The following is a 16,135-nucleotide window of genomic DNA, read 5'->3' as shown; positions in this document are numbered from 1 at the left end:
GTTGATTTTTTTAAAAATATTTCACCATTCTGTTTTAATGGTCAGGTGCTTCAGCTCCAATTCAGTGCAACCACAGAATCAAAGCAATTTTAAGGAGCTATCTTTGAGGTAATTCAGGTCTACACTTTTCATTTTGAGGGTGAACAAAGTAGAGAATAAATCATTCACCAAGTTCTCGTAGTGACCTGATATTAGCACTGCAGTTAAACCTCCCCAATTGCGATCTATTGATTGGACCACTAAACTACAACCTACTTATTTTGCTTTCCCTTTCTCATTCAAGAATTTCATTTAATGAACTGGCTGGTGAGATATGAATTGTTGCCACTCCCTGGGCTGCTGAGTTAAAAATATCCAGGCTTTATCAATAGGAATTATAGAGTTAGATTTTTAAAGTCTGCCAGGATCACCATAAAAATGTGAATAACATCTTTAGATCAAATAGTGCATAAAAGAAACTTTAGCAATAAAAATTAATATTGTATCCATTTACTGCCTTACGGTCTGCTGCTTATTGAATTAGTCCAGTTGTTGAAGATAAAATCATAAAGCTTACTAAAGAAAAATAATATAAAAACGTATTTGTTTATGATCTTTCAGTACCAAGAGAGGAATCAAATCTGTAATTTGAAAACCATTTTTCAAAAATATAACAGAATACAGAGTAAAAAGCAATTTACCTTTACTCAGTAGGGTATGTTAAGACTGAAGGAATAAAGTGAAGAAACTCTCCACTATGTGCAGTTTTTCAAGATGAAATAAAATCCTTGTCAAATCCCAGCAGTGAAAGAAAATGAGGAACGATGATTAATAACACTGTTGGCAGGATAAAATAAATCTTGACATCTAAACAATCTTCTATTGCACCAAAAGCACATGAATCTATTATCTCTTCACATTTTAATTGTTGGTTATTTCTTTTTTAAAAAATTTTTTAATGTTTTATTTATTTCTGAGCGAGAGAGAGAGAGACAGCATGAGCAAGGGAGGGACAGAGAGAGAGGGAGGCACAGAATGAGAAGCAGGCTCCAGGCTCTGAGCTAGCTGTCAGCACAGAGCCCAACGCGGGGCTCGAACCCACGAACTGTGAGATCATGACCTGAACCAAAGTTGTACACTTAACCGACTGAGCCACCCGGGCACCCCTAATTGTTGGTTATTTCTTAAGTACTGTTTAACTCTGTTTAAATGTTGCAAATATTTTTCAGTATTAAAGTAGAATTACAGAAATTATTAGTGAGCCAAATAAATACTTGATAGTTCCCATTGCTTTTAGGTACATATAAATCCTTTAGCTTCTCTGGTAGTCACTTAGCAGTTCCTAAATCAACATTGCTTACACACTGTGTCTGACACAGTTATAGATGTAGTGGATAAAGTTTCTAGCTACATAAACTAAATTTCCTTGCTGCTTGGAATATCCTATTATGGGCCCTTACTTTGATTATCAAGCCTATCTTTAAACAAACAACCAAACAAATATCCTCCCCTAGAATTCTTCACCTGATTAACAACCTCTTAAAAATTATTTTTCTTTTTTACCTTTGATTCATAGGTTTTCATCATAAATTGTGCCCACCTCTGAAATAGGATACTTCTGTTCCATTTGGGATTGCTCAAATGTGAATATTCATTTTCCCTAATTAAAAAAATATATAGTACTTTCAAACTATACGAATTATCTACTGTTAATAAATGTACCTCCAAGTGATCCAAATACTTTAGATTATTTTGTTCTTCACACATCATTACTGGAAAGGCGAATGTACTGGCATGGTATTTTTATCCATGTATTAATTCAGGGACCCAGGTTCACAGCAGCTCTGCAGTCTTCAAATTCACCACTGATTGTGTCCGTGCCCACTAGCCTGAAGGAGAATGAAACATTGACTGCTCACAAGGGGTCCTTATGAACCAGGACTGGAAATGGCATGCAATATTCTTCTCACATTACACTGGCTCAAATTTACTCACAAAGCCACAAATATCTCCAAGGTAGGCTGAGAAATAAAATCTTTACTATGTACCCAGAAAGCAAACACAATTTTTGATGAATAACAAGTTAGTTCTCTCAGAATTATATAACTTAAACTTTTGATATTTTTTAACTTGACGCAAAGTGTTTATATTTCATTAAAATCAGACCAATTAGGTCATCAGACCAGTTAGTCATAAATTCAGAATACTTTATTTGATGTAACATTTTTATGATGCATTATACCCATTTTTTTGAGATAAGAAACCTAGGGCTCAAAAGGAGTCATACGACTTAATCTAAGGTCACAAATTTATCTCATCTTTAACTATAAGTCTTACTTTTCTACTGGAAGTTTTCAGCATCCTCATGGAAATATCAAGAATACTAACAAAGTAGTGTCTAGTTTGAATCAAATGCCTCATGCTAACTTAAGTCAAAACTTGTTGTATTTACTGAAATTGAGAAAGTGTGTGAGAAAGTAACCAATATTTCAGATACATAATAAGTACTCAATTACATGTTTTAAACATTATTCTGCCATTTTAACAAGGATAAATGCAGGTCCACATGGTTTCCATGGTGAGTTCTTCCAAACATTTAAGGAAGAAATAATACCAATTATACAAAATATCTTCCCCCTAAAATGAAAATAGATCACTTTCCATCTCATTTTGTGAGGCCAGTATTACACCAATATGAAAAACAAAAATATCATAAGAAAAGAAAACTACAGACCAACATCTTCATGAACATAGACACAAAAATTATCAACAAAATACGCAAGTTAAATACAGAAATACGTAAAAAGATAATATGTTAGAACCAAGTGGTTGTATCCTGGTAATGCAAGTCCGTTTTGTAACATTCAAAAATCAATCAGTATAATTCATCATATAAACATACTAAAAAAGAAAAACCATATGATCTTTTAAAAAGATTCAGAAAAAGCATTTTAGAAAATTCCACATCCATCCAGACTAAAAAATCCAATAAATAGCATTTTTCTAAAACACTTACAATAAATACCATAATTAATGGTAAAAAACTGAATATTTTCCCCCAAACCATCGAAAAGCAAGGATGATCACTTGCTCCTATTCAGCATCATGCCAATAAGGAATGAAAAGAAATGGGCACACAGATTAGAATGGAAGAAATAATCCTACCATTATTTATAGACTACATGATTTTCTACTTAGAAAGTCTTTATGGAATCTAAAAACAGGTAGAGGAAGAGAACTCCTAGAATTATCAGAGAGTTACAAAGTCACATATTATAGAGTCAATATATAAAATTCAATTATTTTTCAATATACTAGCAATAAAAATTAGAATTGAAGTTTAAAAAGCAATATTATTTATAATAACATGAAACAATGAAATATATATACCTATAAATTTAGCAAATTATATGCAGGATATGCATGTTGAAAACATGAAACACTGGTAAAAGAAATCAAAGGGAACCTAACCTAAATTAATTAAGAGAAAGAACAAAGCTGGAGGTATCACAATTCAAGATTTCAAGAACCACTACAAAGTAGTAGTGGTAATCAAAACAGTATGGTACTGGCTCAAAAATAGAGACATAAAGCAATGGAACACAAAAGAAACCACTTTTATATGGTCAATTAATCTATAACAAAAGAGGCAAGAATATACAATTTATTGAATATAGTCTCTTCAATATATGATGCTGGAAAACTGGACAGCTGACTTTAAAGAATGAAACTTGACCACTTTACAACACCACACACAAGAACAAATTCAAAATAGATTAAAGATCTAAATGTGAAACCTGAAAACATGAAAATCCTAGAAGAGAACACAGGCTGTAATTTCTCCGACATCAGCCATAGCAACATTTTCCTACCATGTGTCCTAAGGCACAGGAGACAAAAGCAAAAATTTAACAAAATAAAAAGCTTTTGTGCAGCAAAGGAAACAATCAACAAAACAAGAAGGCAACCTAGTGAATAGGAGATATTTGCAAATAATATATCTGATAAGGGGTTAATATCTAAAATATATAAAGAAACTATATAACTCAACACCAAAAAAACCCAAACAATTTGATTTAAAAATGAGCAGGGAATCTGAATAAATATTTTTCCACAGAAGACATACAGATGGCTGACAGACACATGAAAAGATTCTCAACATGACTGATCATCAAGGGGGGGCCTGGGAGGTTCAGTTGGTTAGGTGTCCAACTCTTGATTTTGGCTCAGGTCATGATCTCATGGATCATAAGATTGAGCTCCACATTAGGCTCACTGTGGTCAGTGCAGAGCCTGCTTCAGATCCTGTGTCTGTCTACCTCTTTATCTGCCCCTGCTCATGCTTTCTCTATCAAAGAATAGGAAAAAAAAAAAAAAGCCACACTAATTAAATACTGTGGTATTATAGAATATAGTGACACACAGATCAGTGGAATAAAGTCCAGAAGTAGATCAATACATATATGGTTAATTTATAGTTTACAAAGATGTAAGAAAATTTCTATAGAGAAATGATAGTCTTTGAGCACATGGCTCTGAAACAATTGGTTATTTTATCTATCTACATTTCAATTTATATCTTATACAATTCACAAAAATTAATTCAAAATGAATCATGGACCTACATTGAAAATGTAAAACTATAAAATTTCTAGAAGAAAGTATAACAGAAAATCTGCATTATTTTATGTCAGACAAAAAGATTTTAGATCCAACACTAAAAGCATGACCCATAAAAAAATTGATAAATTAGACATTGTTAAAATCTAAAACATTTGCTCTGCCAAAGATACTATTAAGAGAGTGAAGAGACAAGCCATAAACTGGGAGGAAAAATCTGCAAATCACATATCTCTCAAAGGATTTACATCTAGAATATGGGAAAAATTCTCAAACTCAATAATGGGAAATCAAACAACCCAATATTTTAAAAGATTTTTTTAAGTAATCTCTACATCCAACATAGGGCTTGAACCGACAACCCCAAGGTCAAGAGTCATATACTCCATCAAGTGAGCCAGCCATGCACCCCTGAAACAACCCAATTTTTAATGAATGAGCAAAATATTTGAACAATAATATCATCACCAAAGAGGATACAGGAATGCCAAATAAATAGATGAAAAGCTGCTCAGAATCATCTTTTATTACTGAAATGTAAATTACAATTTCAATAAGCTACCACTACATGTAGACAGCATTACATATCTCTTAGAATACCTAAAGCCAGAAAAGCTGACAATATTAATCAGTGTGAGGGAGTGGGCAACTAGAATTCTCATACATTGCTAGTGAGAATACAAAATGGTACAATGACTTTGGAAAATAGTCTGGCATTTTCTTATAAAGGTAAATATACACTCACCATATGCTCTGACAATGCAGTCAATCCTAATTATTCATATCTGTACTTGTGAACTTTACCACTTGCTGAAATTTATTTATAACCCAAATCAATACTTGTGAGGTGCTTGCAGTCATTCGATGGCATGTGCAGAACAATGAAAATTTTGACTAACTTTACATTCATGTTCCCAGCTGAGAATGAACAAGGCAGTGCTCTGGATTCTTGTTTTAACTCTCATATTGTAAATAAATGTCCTTTCCTTGGTTTATTTAGTTTTGTGGGGTTTTTTGTTTTTGTTTCTTTGATTGTTTTTTTGGTGGGATTTTTTTGTTTGCATTTTTGTGCTTTTTGTTGGTGATTTTGTTTAAAATGGCATCCAAGTGTGTAATCTTTCATTGGTGCTTAGTATTTCCAAACACAATAAGGCTAATATAGAGAAAATACATATGTGAGATCAGTTTCATTTAGCCATGAGTTACAATGCTGTTAGCTATGAGTTCAAGGTTAATGATCAACAATATATATATATTTTCTTTTTTTTGGTTTATTTCTGAGAGAGAAAGAGAGAGAGGGAGAGAGGGAGAGAGAGAGAGAGAGACAGCGTGAGCAGGGGAGAGTCAGAGAGAGAGAGGGAGACACAGAATCCGAAACAGGTTCCAGGCTCTGAGCTAGCTGTCAGCACAGAGCCTGACGCAGGGCTCGAACCCAGGAACCGCGAGATCACGACCTGAGCCAAAGCCGGATGCTCAACCGACTGAGCCATCTAGGCGCCCCTGATTAACAATATATATTAAATAAAGTGTTTTTAACACATATATAACAAGGTTATGTATTGATCAGTTGACAAAAATGTCATTGTGACCAGAGGCTTGCAGGAACATAACTCTGCATTTCCCTTAGGAGCAATGTCTTATTATTTGCGAATTCAATGTTCAAAATGACCTTAGAGAACACTGCTATCACAAATAATGAGAATTGATTGTGACACTCCTAGGTATTTTCCCAAGAAAAATCAACACTCAGATTTAAATAAAAACATATATATTTAAGTTTTATAACAACTTTTTTCATAATTGTCCCCAAAGAGAATCTACCTATATTATTTTTCCATTATTGTCATAACAAATTGCCACAAAAGTAGCTATTTAAGCAACACAAATTTATTATCTCACAGTTTCCATAGGTCAGCAGTAAAGCAAATTTAGCTTAGTTTCTGCTTAGAATCTCAAAAACTCAGAATCTCTCAAGGCTGAAATCGAGGTGTTGACAAAGCTAAGTTCCTTTCTGGAGGTTCTGGGGAAAATATATTTCCTTATACGTTTAAATTTTTCCAAGAATTCAGTCCATTGCAGTTGTAGGACTGAGATTCTTGTTTTTTGTTGGTTATTACCTGAGGGCCGTTATTAGCTTCTAGAGACTGCCCCATGCCTTAGCTCATAGCTCCCTTCCTCTATCTTCAAAGCCAACAGCAAGCCAAACTCTTCTCACACTGCTTCTATTTGACTGCTGCATCTGTGTTCCTCATTAAGGATCTGTGATTACACTGGACTTATAGGGATAATCTTATTTTAAAGTCAGCTAATTATCAACCTTAATTCCATCTGCAGTCTATACTCCTGATTCTATCAACAAACATTTCCCTTTTATCATGTAATATAACATAGTTACCAGCATAATATCAGGAACAAAGATCAGGGTGTCCCAAATCCCACCTACCATGCTATCCAAATGTCCTCCAACTTGTGAGTAAATAAACTATGGTATATCCATACAGTGGAGTACTACTCAGGAACAGAAAGGAAAAAGCTATTGATACATTCAACAATATGGATGAATCTCAAATGCATTATGCTAAGTGAAAGAAGCCATATTCAAACAGGCTACACACTGTATGTGTCTATTTATATAGAAAGATAAAAAACAGATCAGTTGTTGGGTTGAGGGTAGGTAGAGGGTTTGACTACAAGGGGTAGCATGAGGGAGTTTGGGGAGGGAACTGTCATTATTTTGAGTATGATTTTGTCAAAACTCAAAGAATTGTAAACAAAAAATAATTTTCTTCTGTATGAAAATTTAAAAATAAATTTTATCAACTATTCCATTTGGTTATCGATCCTCTTCCTTTGCATTTAAAGCCCTTACCGTTTGACTTAGTAGGTACAATACCAGTATAAAGACACATAATATAAGAGAGTGAGTTTTGTAAACAAAAGAAAGATTTTTTTTTTTTTTGGCCTAGAGACAAATAATACTAGAAGGAGAAGGGCTTTTCTTTTTCATAGGACTCACATTCTTCACCAAATGCCTCAGACCAGTCCATCAAACTGTTCTCATTTTAATGTCAAGGTCATGCAAAGAATCTGCATAATCCTAATCGACTTTGGTCTTCTCTAGGTTTTCCTTCTTTTCAACCCTACAACACCAACTTGGGCTTGATCAGGAATAATTCTTCGTAACCAGCCTCCAAGCACTCTCTAAAAATCAAAAAGAATATGTGGTGAAAGTAGCCTATTCTAACAGTGGGTAAGGTTCACAGCCACTAAAAACCTTTCCAAAAATTAATTACTCTGAAGTTTCTTCTAAGAGGAAAAAGGTTATTGAAATAATTTTTTAAATCATTTCTGAAAATTCCCACGTGGGTTCCTCTCCAGGTCTGTAAACGGTAGTGGGGCTACAGAGGAGCAGGAGCTGTCAGATTTTAGGCAGGGATTAAATAAAACTCCTATGATGTGACCCAACAGCTAACTCCTCAAATTCTCACATGCCAGGGAGGGCATCCTTATCCTGATGGCATAAACCTCTGTGTGGATAGTGATTGTGCTGTTTGCTGGCCACAAGATTTCTAGTCTCAGGCTGTCATTTTATATCATGCTTGACTCGATGAGGGGAAGAGAAATATAAAGAAAATAAAAACTCAGCCGCAAATCTCCCTGATTGAAATGTCTTCATTATTGCTGAAAGGATGGTGTCCTCAGCTTTCAGGAGGAAAGCTGAAATGGAGTTCTGGAGTTATGGGGTTTACATATATATGGCTGCTAGAAGAAATTTATCTGAAACTTCCTAAACCTTGATTAAAATTTCCTTCCATTCATGCTTTATTGACTCATTCTGAAACTTCCAATATTTTCTGTAGCATTTTCTGCACATTTTACATCATGTGATATTTAGTCTATAGGAGACAGAGATATTGAGTCTATAATTAATGGCTGATTCAAAATTTGCAAAAAGGCTAACATTAGATCCACATTGTCCTCAGGTTCCATATCCCCATTCACTCCCATATCAGAAAACAAAACTTCTACTGAGAAATAGTCATTAGCTAGCTCTAGCTTCATTTTCTGGGAGTCAGCATTACCATCCTTGTTCTTAAAATAACCTTAATGCAGGATCTCCATTCTGATCACTATGTTTCTCCCTTGTTCCTTGTTCATTTTACTTTGTATGCCTCCATTTCTTATGTCTGTCTTTCTAGCTTAGCTACCATTCCTAAATTCCTCCTCTGTAATCTGCTCCATACACTAATCACCTACTAATATAAGGGTATTTTTCCTAAGTGCCAGCTTAGCATTTAAAGACCCTTTTATCCAGTGACAGATATTTTGGGTGCTTGCTGCAAGGACTTCTCTTCTCTTCTACTTTTGCTAGATTTTCATTGCCAAATCTCACCCTCCTTCCTAATGGATCACTCTTCTTCATTTTGCCTCATTTTCTATTTCTATTGCCAACTGTTTACCTGCAGTTTATCATTACCATTAGATCTTGTTAAAAGATTAGGGCACTTTAGTCTCTGTGTTGGTCAGTGACCAATGGGCTATGATGAACCTAATAAGATCACTACCAGAATGAGGACAGGGCTCTATATGCTGAGTCCGGATGCGACTGATCAAAGTGAACACAACTGAGATGGCACTGAGCAGTGAAGTCTTGGGTAAGTACCCCCTCCTACCTCTGGAGAAATTAAAATAAAAACACACTTTTCACTATCCCTTTCCCCTCCAAGTCTTCCCAATCTCTCTAGGCATTAGTCTCTACTTAAACAATTCCATTTGTTCCACTCTCTAAATAAATAAATACATCAATAAATGTATTACAGAGTTGCATATTTTCTTATAGATCCATTTTTACTAGGTAAGCTCAAGGAGCTCAGAAAGGAGATGTACTCAATTTAGATTCTGGGATAAGTACAAAATTTGCCTCCTATGTAGGATAAGCCTTCACCTCACCCCTGCATTGGTATCACAATTGTCCTAAGTAGGTACCAGGGTGCCTGGGTGGCTCAGTCAGTTAAGCTTCCCTCTTCGGCCCAGGTCATGATCTCATGGTTCGTGGGTTCGAGCCCCGTGTCAGGCTCTGTGCTGACAGCTAGCTCAGAGCCTGGAGCCTGTTTCAGATTCTGTATATCCCTCTCTCTCTGACCGTCCCCTGCTCTTTCTCTCTCTCTCTCAGAAATAAATAAAACATTAAAAAAATAAATTTTAAAAAGTAGGTACCAAAATAAATCATAGAAAACTAAGATGAAAGGCTCATCACTCATACCCAATCCATGTGAATATTTGTATATGTACATTTATGTGTGTATGAAGTACTAAACCTTGAACACCTCACCAAGGTCCCAGATATTTACCACAATGTAATGACAGTTATGATATAGTTCTTCAACATGGAATGTTTAACTCATAATTCACTTATTTATATCAACCCCCACAATAGGAAAATGGGAGAAAAGTTTCAATTATCCTGTCCTGTATCTTCCTCCATCCACCTAGATGATCCCCTGGCCATTACATCACTTGACCCATTCCTCTGAATATCAGTCCCAAATGGCAGTCAATATTGTCAGTTGGAAGTCTCTACCTCCTGCGTATTCTTTCAGAATCAAAGCCTTGGTCTTTCTCTACTGACTCCTCTGACTTTATGATTTCTATCAGTTTCAGTGTTTGTTTAATGATATGAACTCAAACATTTTAAGTTTATTTATTTTGAGGGAAAGAGAGAAAGAGAGCACGTGGGGGTGGGCCAGAAAGAGAGAGATGGAGAGAGAATCCCAAGCAGGCTCTGCGCTGTCAGCTGAGAATATAACGTGGGGCTCAAGCTCAAGAATATGAGATCATAACCTGAGCCCAAATCAAGAGTTGGATGCTTAACTGACAGAGCCACCCAGGGGCCCCCACATTTTTTAAACAAACTAAAATACTTGAATCATCTGTCATTTCTCTTTCTTTTGCCTATCCCATGTACAAATAGCCAAATTTAAAATAATGTTTCTCAGTCCATTCTTTATTTTTATTCACATTGCCACTACTTTGGTCTAGGTTCTTTGTAGTCCATTTTTGGCTATTGAATAACCTCCAAATCAGTCTCCCTGGCTTCAGTTTTATTTCACTCCCCCATCAATCATTGGAGTTTACCATAAGCAGATTGGCTTTCCTTCCTAATAAATGGAAAGGAATTAGTTTTTACCCTACAGAAAGCTTCCAGTGACTCGCAACAGAAAATACTCAATATATATTTGTGAAATGAAAGAATAAATATTACTCAGAATATCTACCATGGTACTTTGCATATGAGAGGCACTCAATAATTAGAATAAGTTTTCCAATTGATGTTTATTTTTAATAGATCTTAGAAGAGTGTACAGAAATCTAAATATTTTCCTCATAAAGAAGGTAATCAGAATCAGCTCTTGAAACATGTCTGAACAATATCCCAGCAATGTTCCTAGATCTTTAACATGATCCTTTTAGAGCAATTTAGTTCTAACTTTATCATTTTCAAAGAGCTCATGGTCTGCTTAGTTTCATCTAAGGTTTTCCGCAAAGTGAAATCTCCTATAGGTTCAAATGTTTCCTCCTAACTCCTGATTCTTTCTGTAAAATTTCAGGCATTTCACCATCTTAGCTTGTGTTAAATACAGACATACACAATATACATGAATTTAACAAAGAAATTAATTTAAAAATTTTTTAATATTTATATTACAGAGAGAGAGACACAGTGCATGAGCAGGGGAGGGGCACAGAGAGAAAAGACATAATCTGAAGCAGGTTCCAGGCTTTGAGTTGTCAGCCCAGAGCCCGACACAGGGCTCAAACTCATAAACTGAGAGATCATGACCTGAACTGAAGTTGGACGCTTAACCAACTGAGCCACCGAGCACCCCACAAAAGAATTAATTTTAAAATATAAGAGTAAAAATTTACTCTTATTACAATATTTCATTTCTTTAAAATTCAAAAGTTGAGTAGTTTTACTTATTTTTGGAGTAAATGAGGACAGAAATCCCTCAGAATTCTAAATTCCTAAAAGTCAAAAAATACAAAAATGACACTAAAACATTTAGTCTATTAGGCAGCTTAATAATTCCTAAAGCCAATTATCTGGGTAATTTAAATCCCCAAAAGTGAGTATCAAGCACAAAAACAGAGGAAACAGTAAAACTACACAGCAAGGATTGAAAGTGATTCTTTAAAAATTCCTTTTCTTCAATTTTAATGTTACAGGTTATGCCAATCATGTATTATAGTCAGGTAATTTTATCTCTCCAACCAGCAATGACTATTTTTTGCAGTGGAGAATGAATTCTATACAAGGCAAAAAACAGTATGAATGGTTTTTTAAGAAAAAATTCTTTGAACAAAGTTCATTTAAGACCATTTACTACCACAGAGGTAGAAAAGTATTTCCATTATTCACATGAACCCACAGCGCTGCTGTAAGTCCAAAGCACCGTTGCCAAGAGTGATGTGAGTCATTAAGCCTCAAGCAGATGCTAAGACTCAGAAGATCCAGGGCGTTGCACACTGTTCCAGTGTACTACAGCCCATAACTTCTAGGCAATCAAAGGTCAAGTGAAAGGAACACGAGTCTACTATCTTGGAAGATTATTTGGCACACACTATCAATTTTTCTGTCTTCCCTGATGGTCAATAGCATTGACCTGAAATGCAATGCATTTTATACAGAACTTGCCATAGAAAATATGATTACTTTAGAGAAAACTGGAAAGTGAATTGCCTATAACATGAATAAGTTGCTACTGCAAGCAAATTTACTCCTTTGGGATGACCACGGATGCTCTATTTTTAGTGAAAAGAGACCTAATAATTTCACTAGTCCCAACTATCACATCAGCACAATCCGGTCTCTGTACAATCAATATGAACACAGAGAACATCCAGTCAGGAAGAACCACAGCCCTTGGTATTACTGCCTCACACACTGAGCCAGAAGGGATGGGATATGAAAAGGAGAACCATAGACTTCTTTTTACAAGCCGCATCCTTAAATGTGAGCCACAGGAATGAATATTTATTACACAGACTTTCAAAAGGAAATATTTAAAACTTAAGAAATGATGAGACAGAAACAGAATGGCAAACATACTAAAGTCCATCACATAATTTAATGGTTTTCTAGTATCCTCGGTCTCTCCTTCTGTAACTTTTCCCTTTCTCCCTTAAAACAGGTTAATTGCTGCTTATTTAAAAAACAACTTCAACTCATGCTACCAGTAGTACTAACTACTATCGTCTCTGCGTGTAACACTCAAATTCTGCCTTCTTCCTTCACTGTTTTCTCTTAGAACTCCATGTTTCAGCCATACCAGGCTAGACAATGTCCCAATGGGGCCCACTCTTTCATTTCTCTTCATTTCATTGCAGATGACACTCTCCACTTGAAAGGTTTTCCATGGTCATGTTCATTTTTTAACTAATTCATACCCTAATCTCTTCCTTTTCCAGACCTATTACAACCATCCAGTTAGATTCAACTTCTCTATACTTCCGCTATATCCTGTTCTTATTTCTATTTCATCATTTTTCATGCTGTATTTTACTTATCATATTATTTGATTCAAGATTATTTTCTTCTTCAGGATGACAACTGTGCCTTTTATCTATCTATCACTATCCTGAGCATAGTCCCCAGCATATAACACTTACTGAATAAATAAGTACACATAAGTAAAGTGTATCCAAAGCAATGATTTCACTGTGCTTTTGATCCAGAAATTCAGTCTCTAGGAATTTACCTAACAGTTTTAAAACAAATTTTTAAATTAGGAGAGTCTTAGGGTGCCTGGATGGCTCAGTTAGTTGAGTTTTCCACTCTTGATTTTGGCTCAGATCATGCTTCCAGGACTGTGGGATCAAGCCCCATGTCAGGCTACACACTCAGCATGGAACCTGCTTAAGATTCTCTCTCTCTCTCTCTCTCTCTCCTTCTCTCCTCCCTCTCTCTTTCTCGCCCCCATCTTCTCCCCAAGTCATGCACACAATCTCTCTCTAAAATAAAAATAAACAATAATAATAATAAATTTAAAAATAAAAATAATCAGGAGAGTCTTTACAACTTCAGATAGTAGACAACTTCTCACCACTTAAAAAAATTTTTTAAAGGTGAATTCCAGATTCAGATACAGAAATGCAGATGTGGACACCTGTATCCAAGTGTTAAAAATTATAAAAGATATGAGCATAGCAGGTTCATGGTAGATGACATTCTTTAAATGGATTTTGGCAAGCTCAGATTTGTGATCTTGAAAGCCTGGGTTTCCCATAACTTAGTTCTGACAATGTTAGAAGGAGAAGCTGCATGGGGCAGTTGGAGAAGAGGGTGTGAGGTGTGAGGAAAAGACAGAGGAACAAGAGGGAAGAACAAAGGAGAAGACGGTTTAATTGCTTGAATTGTCTCACCTTTAATCAGAATTTAATCTTTTTAAAAATTGAAAGAGAAAGTAGTCATTGCAGAATAACATCTGTGGGCTAACTTCAATAATTTACATCTAAAGAACAGCTGTCAATTTTTATTCATAATGTAACCTAAAGAACTAAAAGTATGTGTGTTATGTAACAAATTTTTTATATACACAGTTTGCTCTTCTGTCTATAGCTAATTTATTCTTCCTACTGTGTCCCCCATTGTTTATGTAAGTAAATAGCCAATCCAATCTTAAGGTTAGTCTGACAAAAATTAGCCCTTTGGGATATATTCAGTCTCTTAGATAAAAATGCTCAGTCTTGAAAATCACTCCTCCAGCTGTGTCTCTCCTTAAGGCAGTTGCATTGTTCACATGCTCCAGACTAGAGGCAGAGGAGACTCTACAATTCTGGAATGCAGATTTCTTAGCAACCTGCTATCAAGCTCCTCTAGTCTCCAATATAAAAGTTGGCCCCTTGTAAACTTTTGGTACACTGTTCTTTGCTTGGACCCATGTTTCTGCTCACAGTTCAGGTCCTGAAGTCCTCATCTTCTCTCCTACTGGTGCTACAGATAGTTCTCATATCTGACTTTGATCCTACTCCTTCGTGGCATAGACAGTCCATCCTATGGCCATGACTGAAGAGCCATGCCTGCTAGACCAGTGCTTTTGGGTCTCCCCAAACATGTTTTCAGTGATACGGCATGGGTCAGTCTGCAAAGTGCAAATCTAAATTCATCCCAGAGTTGCAAGCCAAGGCGGGGAGAACACCTGCCCTGTACTTGGTGATATTCTTCTTTATCTGACACACCACCACTCTAAGGGGAAATCTGGAAAACAGAAACAGAGACCCCTGTGTTTGACCATATTGCATGCTACTTTGTCACTTTTATCTGTCTCCTGCCCACAAGATTCAAGACTGGGAAAGGGAGTTCTCCCCTTTTTTCCTTCTACCTCCCAAAATTTCCCCTAATACTCAGTGATCTAGCTTGCTGAACATTTATCCCATGCGTAAAGGGATATAAACTTTAAGCCATTCAGCAAACAATAGCCTTGCTTGCACGGCAAAGGATAGACGCAAACACTCTCTTCTTGAATTTCAGAACCTGAAATCTCATTCTAAAGCTCATGGATGCTTAGGTAAACAAGAATGAAGGAAGACTCAGTAGGTCAAAAAAGGAATCGTAAGAAATTTAATCTACTAACATTGTTCTACATATCAAGTCAACTCTCCCTGGTCCATCTGCACAATTAAATAAAGCACCCTTTGGTAGTAAAAGTTAATTTATAGGAAGGCTTGACAAAAAGTAATAGGTAGAAGTGATACCAGCCTCTGTCCTCTTTTCTACTTTCCTGCCCCGGGCTCTAGAGCGTGCTGGGATGGATGTAGTACAGAGCTAAAGCAATGTTTCTCCTGAAACATAGTTCAGCTTCTAACACTCTCAATTCCAGGTAGAGATCCAGTGGAACTGTGTTGAGTCTCAGGGCATCACTTTGACTAGAGACAAAGGAACAATTAACACTATTTGAATTAGCTTCAGCCAATGTACAAAATTATACAGTCCTTCTCCCAGTGTCTGTCCATCAGAGCAGAACCTGTTTTTATAGTTCTCTCTCTCCTAAGGCTCTTACAGAGAATTATTTCCTTCTGAAACTCAGGGAGAAGAGACTCGTACTGTCTATTAGCTCAACTACTTTATCTTACTTAGAAAGACAGGTTTAATAAATCAGAACATCCTTCTATCTGAATCCTGTCTACCAGCATTATGTTATCTTTAATTCATGAGTGTACGTACTATCTGAACTTTGAACAGTAGGATGGCCTTGACTCTCTCTTTTTTTTAATCTCTAGGGGAAAATTCCCATACACAAATTAAAATCTTGTTTCACCTTTTTCATCTTAACTCTCAAGCTGATATATTCACACCTATAATCTTTAGCAATCAAAAGAAGGTAAAAGAGATTAATGGTGGGGAGCAGAGAAAAAGAAGGCAAAGTTCAAGTCTACTTTTCTAGCCACCCTAGGAGAACTGGATGTTCTGTGAAGGATGACATTTGAGAACATAGTGAGAATGAAAACAAAAACAAAAACAAAAACAATTTGCAGC

The 16,135-nt window shown here is 35.9% G+C and overlaps 1 long non-coding RNA gene across 1 annotated transcript in view; it reads right to left on the bottom strand.

Moving 5' to 3' along the window:
- Positions 1-686: 686 nt before the first annotated feature.
- LOC144240414 (uncharacterized) overlaps positions 687-16,135 on the bottom strand; it is a 93,200-nt gene continuing 77,751 nt past the window's right edge. Inside the window, exons 3-4 of the long non-coding RNA XR_013337710.1 lie at positions 1,702-1,868; positions 687-766 (exon numbers count right to left, since the gene is read on the bottom strand). This is a non-coding gene — a long non-coding RNA (uncharacterized LOC144240414). The remainder of the gene's footprint in view (positions 767-1,701; positions 1,869-16,135) is intronic.

The sequence above is a fragment of the Crocuta crocuta genome, unplaced genomic scaffold (assembly GCF_008692635.1).
Source record: "Crocuta crocuta isolate KB4526 unplaced genomic scaffold, BGI_CrCroc_1.0 scaffold81, whole genome shotgun sequence".
In the NCBI taxonomy this organism is placed as follows: domain Eukaryota; kingdom Metazoa; phylum Chordata; class Mammalia; order Carnivora; family Hyaenidae; genus Crocuta; species Crocuta crocuta.
This window is presented reverse-complemented; position numbering and strand designations above follow the sequence as displayed.